The sequence below is a fragment of the Myotis lucifugus genome, unplaced genomic scaffold, assembly GCF_000147115.1.
Source record: "Myotis lucifugus unplaced genomic scaffold, Myoluc2.0 scaffold_249, whole genome shotgun sequence".
In the NCBI taxonomy this organism is placed as follows: Eukaryota; Metazoa; Chordata; class Mammalia; order Chiroptera; family Vespertilionidae; genus Myotis; species Myotis lucifugus.
In genome coordinates, this window is record NW_005871297.1 from 708,703 (window position 1) to 720,644 (window position 11,942).

Below are 11,942 nucleotides of genomic sequence, written 5' to 3' on the forward strand. Positions count from 1 at the left end.
AAGGGGGAGAGATCAACCAAAGGACTTGTATGCATGCATATAAGCATAACCAATGGATACAGACATGGTGGGGGGGGGGCCTGAGGGGATGAGTGGGGGATGGGGGAACAATGGGGGAATAAGGACACATTTGTAATACCTTAATCAATAAAGGGGAAAAAATTTCTAGAAATCTGCTGTACATTATGGTGCTTATAGTCAATTATATTGCATTACACACTTAAAATTTGTTAAATAAAAGAATAGATCTCATGTTAATTGTTCTTGCCACAATAAAATAAAATGTAAAAAAGTTAAAATAATATTAATAATAAAATAAAAGCAACCAGGATAGCTCACCATATTAACAAACTAAAAATAAACAACAACAAAAAATAAACATGGTCAGCTCAATAGACAGAAAAAACAATTGATAAAAATCAATATTTATTCCTAATTTTTAAAAATCTATGAAAAAGTATAGCTGTTATCATACTTAATGTAAAAGATCAAATGCTTTCCCCCTACAGTCAGGGCAAAGATATCTACTTCTCTTAACATTATTATACTGGAGATTGTAGACAGTAAAATAAGACCAGAAAAGACATAAAATCTGTTCAAATCGGAAAAGAAAACAGTCTTTAGTCACAGCCAACCTGATCTTTCATGTAGAAATCTGATGCAATTTATAAAAAAAAAAGCTACTAGAATTAATAAACAAATTTAGCGAAGTTGAAGGACACAAGAAATACTTTAAAAATCAATTGTATTTCTATATACCAACAATGAACAATAAGAAATTTAAATAAAAAATACAATATAAATTAAAATAGCATCAGACAATATGAAATGCTCAGCAATAAATCTGACAAAGATGTGAAAGATCTGTACTGAAAACTACAAAACATTGCTGAGAGTAATTAAAAACTTAAATAAAGAGATATTCTGGGCTCATGGATCAGAAAACTCAATGTGGTTAAGATATCAATTCTCACAAAACTGATTTATAGATTCAATAGAATCTCAATCACTATCCCATCTGGCTTTTATTTTGGAAATCAACAAGTTGGTTTTAAATTGATATGGAAATGCAAAGGACATAGAATCACCAAAACAACTTCGAAAAACATCATTAGAGAACTAAAATTGCATAACTTCAAGATCTATTATAGATTTACTAGAGGCCTGGTGCACGAAATTCATGCACGGGGCGGGGGGTGTCCCTCAGGCCGGTCTGCACCCTCCCGCAATCCGGGACCCCCTCACGGGATGTACGACTGCCGGTTCAGGTCCAATCCCACATCCCTCTCATAATCCGGACCGCTGGCTCCTAACCACTTGCCTGCCTGCCTCATCGCCCCTAACCACTCTGCCTGCCTGCCTGATGCCTGATGCCCCTAACTGCTCGCTTGCCTGCCTGATTGCCCCTAACCCCTCTGCATGCCTGCCTGATCACCCCTAACCGCCTTTGTCTCGGCCCCCACCGTGGCAGCTTCATCCGGAAGGACATCCGTAAGGTCATTTGGCTGTCCAGTTTAATTAGCATATTACACTTTTATTATTATAGATAGTAATCAAACAGTGTTTTGTTATCATAAATAAGTTCAACAAAATTAAACAGTCAAGAAAGTGACCCAAACATATATAGACAACTAATTTTGACAAAAGTACAAAGGTAATTCAGTAGAGAAAGAACAGTGTTTTCAACAAATGGTGCTAGAGCAATGAAATATCCACATGCAAAGCATGAACTTCAATCAAATCTTTACAACATATATAAAATTAATAAACTATTTGTATCATAAACCTAATTGTAAAACCTAAAACTATATAAGACTTATAGATGAAGCATGGGGGAGAATTCTTGTGACTTAGAATAAACAAAAATATCTCAAATACGCTACCAAAATCACAATCTATAGAAGAAAAGTTCGATAAATTTGGCTGTATTAAAATTTTTATCATTTGAAAGACATCATCAAGAGAATAAAAACACAACCCATGAAATAATAGCAAATATCTTCAAAGCATATTTTTGGCATAGGTATTGTATCCAGAACATATAAGGCCTCCCCATACTCAATAATAAGAAAACAAACAACCCGATGAAAAATGTATAAAATATTTGAACACACATTTCACCAAAAAATATATGTATGCAAACAAGAACATGAAAAGGTACCTGACATGATTACTAGTAATCATTAGGAAAATGCAAATTAAAATCAGAGACACCACAACACACCTATTAGATGGCCACAGTTAAAAAGAATGACCATACCAAGTGTTACGGACCAGCTGCTGATCCCAGAAGGATGGCTCACCCCTCCAGCATCTGCCCCTGCCAGGCCCCTCACTAAGAGCTGCTGCCTAATAAGAATGCACAGGGATCCAGAGTGAATGACTGCCCCATACAAGGCCTGTATTAGACCAAGCTTCCAGGGCACTCTCCCTAATGCCATTTCAGAGCCCCGGCCCAGATCCTGCCCATCTGCTGCAGCCCAGACCCAGGCTCAGATGACAGGCCTCTAGGGATCTGCTCCTCCAAAGTAGAACAGCCCTTGATTGCCCCACCCCTGGCCACCCCCAGGCCTTCCAGGGGGTTACAGATGCCTATCATCAGCAGACAGCCTTTGCAGCTCTAAACCAGAGAAAAGACCCCACTGGTATTCCATATTGTACAAAGGGTACCTGGTGCCTGCAGCCTTCCTCTGCTACCACTTGGCTGGGGTGGTTGGATCCCATACTTGGCGTCTGTCTGCTTTTGTCCTCTGCCCAGCAGTCCAGTTCTACAAGAGGCTCCAGCCTGGGTCAACTTCCCAGCCCCATCCGCTCCAGGACACCCCTGCTCTAAGGGCCCACAGAATAGAGGCGCCAATAGACTTAGTGCTTTCACCACCCAGTTCCAAAATGAAATGAGCAATACTGTTTAAGGAAGTCAAAGTATTGGAAGTGGGTAAATCAATACATTTCTTATAACACCCAAACACTTCCAATTAATCCATTTATATATGTAGATGTTTACATTAATTCCTTTTTAAATTAAAACATAGTTAATATACATTATATTAGTTCAGGTGTACAAACTAGTTATTTAACATTTATGTACCTAACAAAGTGATCACATAATAAGTCTAGTAACTACCCAACAACCATATAAGGTTATTGTAATACTAGAGGCTCGGTGCACGAAATTCGCACACTGCGGGGGGGTCCTCTCAGCCCGGCCTACACCCTCTTGCAGTCCAGAAGCCCTCAGGGGGTGTCCAGGGAGCGGGCCTAAGCCGGCAGTCGGACATCCTTAGTGCTGCCAGATCTTAGCTATTGTAAATTGCACTGCTATGAATATAGGGTGCATACATTCTTTCTGATTGGTGTTTCAGGTTTCTTAGGATACATTCCTAGAAGTGGGATCACTGGGTCAAATGGCAGATCCATATTTAATTTTTTGAGGAAACTCCATACTGTTTTCTGGAATGGCTGCACCAGTCTGCATTCCCACTAACAGTGTACTAAGGTTCCCTTTTCTCCACATCCTTGCCAGCATTTGTCATTTGTTGATTTGTTAATGGTAGCTATTCTGACAGGTGTGAGGTGATAACACATTGTCATTTTAAATTGCATCTTTCTGATGATCAGTTTTCATTAAGCATTTTTTCATATGTCTCTTGGCCATCTGTATGTCCACTTTGGAGAAGTGTCTATTTAGGTCCTTTGCCCATTTTTGAATTGGATAGTTTGTTTTCCTTTTGTTAAGTTGTATGAGTTCCTTATATATTTTGAATATCAACCCTTACTGGATGTATCATTGCCAAGTAAGTTCTCACGTACAGTGGACTCCCTTTTCATTTTGTTGATGGTTTCTTTTGCTGTACAGAAGCTTTTTATTTTGATACTAGAGGCCCGGTGCACAAAAATTTGTGCACTTGGGGGGGTCCCTCAGCCCAGCCTATGCCCTCTTGCAGCCTGGGACCCCTCAGGGGATGACCACCTGCTGGCTTAGGGCCACTCCCTGGGGGATAGGGCCCAAGCTGGCAGTCAGACATCCGTCTGGCAGCCAGGCAGCCCTCGGGGGATGTCCACTTGCCAGCGGGGAGCAGGCCTAAGTTGCAGTCCTTAGCGCTGCTGAGGAGGCGGGAGAGGCTCCCACCACCACCGCTGTACTGACAGCCGTCAGCCTGGCTTGTGGCTGAGCAGAGCTCCCCCTGTGGGAGCACACTGACCACCAGGGGGCAGCTCCTGCATTGAGCATCTGACCCCTGGTGGTCAGTGTGTGTCATAGTGACCAGTCATTCTCAGTCATTCTGCTGTTAGGGTCAGTTCGCATATTACCCTTTTATTATATAGGATAGAGGCCTGGTACATGGGTGGGGGCCAGCTGGTTTGCCCTGAAGGGTGTCCCGGATCAGGGTGGGGGTCCCACTGGGGTGCCTGGCCAGCCTGGGTAAGGGGTTGATGGGTGTTTTCAGGCTGGTCACACCCCCTTTAGGGTGGGGGTCCCTACTGGGGTGCCTGGCCAGCCTAGGTGAGGGGCTGAGGGCTGTTTGCAGGCTGGTCAAGCCCCCCAGTGGGGACCCTCACCCCATGGAGGTTTGGCCAGCTTGGGTGAGGGGCTGATGGCTGTTTGAAGGCTGGCCACACCCCCTTTAGGGTGAGGGGGGTCCCCACTGGGGTGCCTGGCCAGTCTGGGTGAGGGGCTGAGAGCCGTTTTCAGGCTGGCCAAGCCCCCCCGGCAACAGAAGCTCCCAGGCTCTCCTTTTTTTCTTCTTTTTTGTTAATTCTGGGATTTATTTACCTTCTATAATTGAAACTTTGTAGCCTTGAGAGGAGCTCAGAGCCCGCCAGGGCAGGTGGGAGGGAAGCCTCCTGCTCTCTCCAGCTCCGTGGCCATGGTTGGCTGAAAGCAGGTATCTGGGGTTTATTTAACTTCTATAATTGAAAGTTTGTTGCTTTGAGTGGCGCTCAGAGCCCGACACGGCAAGTGGGAAGCTTGGCTTCCTCCATCATTGGGGCAACCAAGCCTCCTGCTTGCTCCAGCTTTGTGGCTGCCGGCCGCCATCTTGGTTGGGTTAATTTGCATATAGTCGCTCTGATTGGCTGGTGGGTGTGGCTTAAGGCAGCATAGCAAAGGTATGGTCAATTTGCATGTTTGTCTTTTATTAGTGTAGATAGTCTCATTTGTTTATTTTCTCCTTAGTTTCCTTTGCCCCAGGAGATGTATCTGCAAAAATATTGCTACAATAGAAGTCTGAGATTTTGCTGCTTATGGTTTCTTCTAGGATTTTTATGGTTGCACGACTTACATTTAAGTCTTTCTTCCTTTTTGAGTTTATTCTTGTGATTGGTGTAAGTTGATGGTCTAGTTTCATTTTTTTGCATGTATCTGACCAATTTTCCCAACACCATATATTAAAGAGACTGTCTTGACTCCATTGTATGCTCTTGCCTCCTTTGTCAAATATTAATTGAGCATAATGGTTTGGGTCGATTTTGGAGATCTCTGTTCTCTTCCATTGATCTATATGCCTGTTCTTGTGCCAGTACCAGTCTGTTTTGATTAGAGTGGCTTTGTGGTATAACTTGATATGTAATATTCTGATCCCTCCAACTTTGTTCTTCTTTCTCAAGATTGCTGCAGCTATTTGGGCCCTTTTTTGTTTTCATATGAATTTTTGGAGTGTTTGTTCTAGGTCTGTGAAATATGCTGTTGGTATTTTAATAGGGATTGCATTGAATCTATAGATTGCTTTGGTTAGTATAGACATGTTAATTATGTTTATTCTACCATTCCATGAACATGGCATAATCTTCCAGTTGTTTATATCTTCCTCTATTTCTTTTTTCAACGTCCTGTAGTTTTCTGCATACAACTCTTTTACTACCTTGGTTAAGTTTATTCCCAAGTATCTTAATTGGGGCTTAAGTATATTTTTTCTTTTGTGTGTGTACAGACACATACAAATATTTGTCTATTGGAGACTTTATATGTTTTATCAATTGCATTAGTAGATTTGTAAAATTTCAGAAACTCTAAAGAATATTTAATAACACTGCCCATGTGACACTTGGACTTTCTGTAAGTACTTAAAATTTTTCTTTATTTTGCTACTATTTTGTCTTTGCTTCATTTTAATTGTACAGATGTTTGGATTTATTATATGCCTTTGCCCATTTTTTCTTTATAATTTCTTGAATTATCAAAAATGTTTTTTTTCTTTGTATAAATAAATTCTTCATATATGATTTCATTTTCTATTTTAATTCTTTGAGATAAATTCATTTTTTGCCATCTGGATATAAAGTTACCCTAGCAACATGTATGAAATAATTATGTTCCTTATAATTCTATTATATTCAATAGCCATATATTACATTTTTGTATGTATTTCAAGTTATTTATGCAAGCTCTATTTTATCTCAATGGTCTATATTTCTCCTTCTAATTCAGCATTACATTGATCAGTTCTTTTAAAAAAAACAGTCTATGTCATGAGATAATTATTACTTCTTCACTAATCCTTTAATATTTTTGCCTTTCTTCCCAAGTATACCATAAAATCAATTATTTTGCATTCTATACACTGCCCTGACATCATTGGTATTTTAACTGAATTTGTGTTAAGACTACAAATTAAACCAGATAAATTGCCACTTCCATTTGATCTTCCCATCAGGAGTAGGATATAATTCTTTATGTATTCAAGCTTTTTTTCCCACCATTAAAATTTTGTAGGTTTGTGGATAGGTGTTATATACCTTCACACAAGTTTAATAAACACATAATTCAATTTTATGGCTATCATAAACCAAAAGTCTTTTATTATTATACTAGAGGCCCGGTGCATGAAATTCGTGCATGGGGGAGGGTCCCTCAGCTCAGCCTGCATCCCCTCGCAATCTGGGACCCCGCAGGGGATGTCCAACTGCCAGTTTAGGCCCAATCTCACAGGATCAGGTCTTAACTGTCAGTCGGACATTCCTCTCGCAATCCAGGACCGCTGGCTCCTAACCACTTGCCTGCCTGCCTGCCTGCCTGCCTGATAACCCCTAACCACTAGCCTTCCTGCCTGATCGCCCCTAACCACTCACCTGCCTCATCATCACCCCTAACTTCTCGCCTGCCTGCCTCATTGCCCCTAACCACTCTGCCTACCTGCCTGATTGCCCCTAACCACTCGACTGACTGCCTGATCACCCCTAGCCACTCTGCCTACCTGCCTGATTGGCCCTAACCATTCTGCCTGCCTGCCTGCCTGATCACCCCTAACCACTCTGCCTGCCTGCCTCATCGCCCCTAACCACCTCTGCCTTGGTCCCCACCACCGCAGCTTCATCTGGAAGGACATCCAGAATGACTTCTGGAAGGTTGTTCGGCTGTCTGGTCTAATTAGCATATTACACTTTAATTATTATAGATTAGCTGGATAATACATTTAAATATACTTTATTGATTTTTTACAGAGAAGAAGGGAGAGGAATAGAGAGTTAGAATCATCGATGAGAGAGAAACATTGATCAGCTGCCTCCTGCACGCCCCCTACTGGAGATGTGCCCGCAACCAAGGTACATGCCCTTGACCAGAATCGAACCTGGGACCCTTCAGTCCGCAGGCAGATGCTCTATCCACTGAGCCAAACCAGTTAGGGCTAACTGATAATAAAAACATTTGAGTGTAGGACTGATTTGAGTTATTCTATCCTTTGACCAGCAGGTTTTTTTCCACTGTTCTATTATCTCTAATAGCTTTTGGTTGATTACTTTAGCTCTTCTAGGTGTATAACCATAGTTTTCTAATGGAGTTCCTTTTAAACCTTATTTCTATTTTGTACTTCATTATATGTACAGCAAAATATAGATCTCTAGAAAATGGTCATTATGAAAACCATTCCATCCTTCCTGCTGCTCATGCCAAAAAGAAACGCATATCTGCATTTCATCTATCAGCACACTGGTTCTACCTTCCAAATACATCCAGCATCCCACCCTTTCTCACCATCCCACTCCACCACCCTGTTCTTGGCCACCATCCCCTATCACGTGGATTATTGCACCTCCTAATCACAATCCAAAAGAGAAGCTAGAGTAATTTTGAGAACTTAGGTCAGATATTGTCACACTTCTGCTCAAAACCCTCCAACGTCCTGATAGTTCCTTACAAAGCCCTGTATGGTCTGCCTCCATTTGTGTAACCTGCTACTCTACTCCTCACTAATTTCTTTCCAGCTACGGAAAACTGCAATTTCGTGAGCATACCAAATATTCTTGCCTCGGGGCCCTTGTACTTGCTTCTCCCAATTCCTGGAAAGCTTTTCCTCCGGTATCTGCATGGCTCATCCCCTCACCTCCTCCAAGAGTTCTATCGTATGTCAAGTTCTCAGTCAGGCCTTCTCCGACTCCTCTGTTTAAAATTACCTTCTCCTCTCTGTGCTCCTTAAGCCTTTTCTGCTTTATTTTTCTCCATTGCACTTTTTGTCATTTGATATTCTTTATACAGTCATCCCCCCTTACCCATTCAGTACTATCTCTGCTTTCAGGCATCCCTTGGGGGTCTTGGAACATGTACTGAACACTATATATACTGAACCCATATATACTATGTTTTATTTCCTATACATACATACCTATGGTAAAGTTTAATTTATACATTAGGCCATTTCACAGATAAATTAGTTATTACCATAGATCTCAGCAACCTCAAAATATGATTTTTTTCTTTTCTTATTAAGTTGAGAACTTTCCATCTTTTCACTTAAAGGAAACACTCTATGGTTTCTCTTCAGCATATCAGAACCACCAGCATTACTAGTCTTGTGCTTTGAGGACATTATTAAGTAAAAAAGGGATTATTGAACACAAGTACTGTGATACCTCGACAGTCAATCAGATAACCAAGATGGCAACTGAGTGACAAATGGGCAGGATTGAGAACTGGGCTGAGATGCTGGACAAAAGGATGATTCATGTCCCTCACTGGGATTTCAACTTTCAAGATTTCAACACTCAACTCAGAACAGCATACAATTTGAAACTTATGAATTGATTACTTCTGAAAGTTTCCACTTAGTATTTTTGGACTGTGGTTGACTGTGGGTAACTGAAACCATGGACAGAGAAACTGTGGATAAGGAAGAAATACTGGATGAATTTATTTTTAATCTGCCTACTTACCTCCTTCTTACACCCCACTTCCACACCAAAACTAAAATATAAGCTTCAGAGAGCAAGAATTCCTGTCTGTTTTGCTCATTACTGTATCTTTAGCATTAGAAATAGATGCTAAATATTGTTTTGTAGCAGGTTGAGGGTGACTCACTCCAAACATATCTAAATTCAGTGTGATTTTTATCTACATATTAATGGGCTTTCTTTATCATAATAAGAAAGAATATTTTTATTCCTTTTTCCATAGATTTGATTAGGAATTAATGTTGAATTTTATTAAACAATTCATTATTCAGGTGTAATTTTATGTACTATGCCATCATAGAGTGGGTTAATGTATTTCACTAAACATTTTCTCCTTAAATTATTAAATAAAATTAATCTCCAGGGATTAATGAAGATATTGAAGATTTTTTTTCACTGGGCTTATTGCCTTCTCATGGATACAGGCCAATGGCTGTTTCACTAGAGAGCAAAGAAGAGGAAATTCTAATGAAAAGCTAGCATGAAAAATAAACAAGATGAGGAGAAAATGCTTTGTTAACATGTTTCAAATTGACCCCTGTGAATGTCTTATTTGTTTGTATATATTACATTGATTAATTACTGTGCCTGGGTTAGTTGATGGGAATTCCAGTTATCAACAACCACTTACTTCTATGTATACAGTGTTTCATAGTCATATTACTATATCCCATGAGTTGTAATTTCTTTTAATCTCCTTGATTATCCAACTCTTTTACCAACATATGGCACTTTCCCTACTCCCTACTATTTCCTACAAATAATAGGCCCACAGGTAAGAAGTAATGTAGCTTTTACTTCTAACATATGTACCTATGATATCAGCACAAGAAGTGTTAGAATATTATAATGAATAAATTATATTAACATTTATCTTGCAGTGGCAAAAGTCTGGGGTTTACTTCTATTTAAAACAGTATAGAATTCTGAATACTTAGTGATAACTTTTGTGTTGTTTTTACACTTTCAGATATTTGACAATCAAATGAAATTTTAACCTGGTCAGAAATTCACACACTTAATCAATTTTCAGTAGTTTTTGGTTCATTCCATGCCTATGCAATCTCTCACTACCCAAAATGAACATTATGGTCATAATTTGTTTCAGGTAAAAAGCTGGGTTCCTGACAGGTAGCACATGAATAAATTCCTTTATCATCTTTTAAATATGCAGTGCAAATTTGGCATTTAAAAGAATGCTAGACATGATCAACACTACCTGAGGCAGGTAATTAAGGTCAATATCAACAGTGATGTCAGCCAATAGTACCCTAGATATGATGTAACGAAAATGGCACATTAGTTTTAGGTTCTTCCTCCTCAAATCCCATAACTTCAGTTTACTCATGAGAAAAGTATCAGACAAATCCAATTGAGGGTTATTCTAGAAAATACCTGACTAGTGCACCTTAAAACTATTAAAGTCAACAAAAACTGCCACAGCCCAGAGAAGCCTAAGGAGACATGACAATGTAATGTAACATGGTATCCTGATGGGAGCCTGAAACAGACAGTGGACATTAGAGAAAAACTGAGGAAATCTGAATGAAGTGTGGACTTCAGCTACAGTTGTGTCAATATTGTTTCATTAATTTGGGCAAATGCACCACAGTAATATAAGCTGCCAATAATAGGGAAAACTGTTGTGAACTATCTTCTTGATATTTTTGTAAATCTAAGTGTTCTAAAATTAAAAGTTTATTTTAAAATGAAATTTTAATAAAAATGTATAGCCCTAACCAGTTTGGCTCAGTGGATATAGTGTCGGCCTCCGGACTGAAGGGTCCCAGGTTCAATTCCAGTCAAGGGCATATACCTTGGTGGCAGGCACAACCCCAGTAGGGGGTGTGCAGGAGGCAGCTGATCGATGTTTCTCTCTCATCGATGTTTCTAACTCTCTATCCCTCTCCCTTCCTCTCTGTAAAAAATCAATAATATATTTTTTAAAAAATAAATAAAAATTTATTAAATGTTTATAAACTTAAAATTATAAAATACAAATATGATAAAATTTATGCAATAAAACACTGTTTAAATTTAGCCAAAATATTAATTATTATTGGGACTTGTTTTTATAATTCATGATGAAAAGAGTTCCAAACCTGTTTGTGAAAAATTCAGTAAGATACTTTACAGGTAAGTGGTAATGTAGGTTCAGGTATGCTTTTCTTTCAATGTTTTGAAGATTTAATGTAATTTTTGGCTTGAATTATCAAGATTATCTTAATATTCCATGTAGCTTGGAGGAGAAAATGGCGGAGGCTTAGACGGACGTGTTGGTGCTTTGTCCCGGACCAGATGGGGGCGAGCAGCTGAAACAGGTAACAATCAGCCCGATCAAGCTGGGGAGGTTCAGCTGAGAGACAGTCTGCAGCCAGGAAAGACAGAAAACTCCTAAAAAATGCGGATGGTTGGAGATTGAGGCTGAAACCTCCCTCTGGGCGCCAGCGCAGCGGCGGGACCGCGCCATCTCAGGCAGCGTTCACCGGCATCCAGAGATCGGCTACTAGCCCGGCGGCTACTGACCCGGAGGCAGCGATTCGCAAACAGCGTGACTGCAAGAGCCAAGGGGAGACCTGCACCCCTCCACAGAAAGGTTGGACTTGCCTCGAAGGTACGGTTCGCAGTTCAGGTTGGAGCGAGGAACGCGCGCGCGGGCGCAGGGGAAAATCTGCGTCCGCCAAAATCCGCGCTCTCCAAAATCCGTGCCTCTTGCCGGGGGCTTGGCGCGCGCAGACACTCGCGCGTTCTGGAGGGTGGACCCTGCGAGTTCCAGC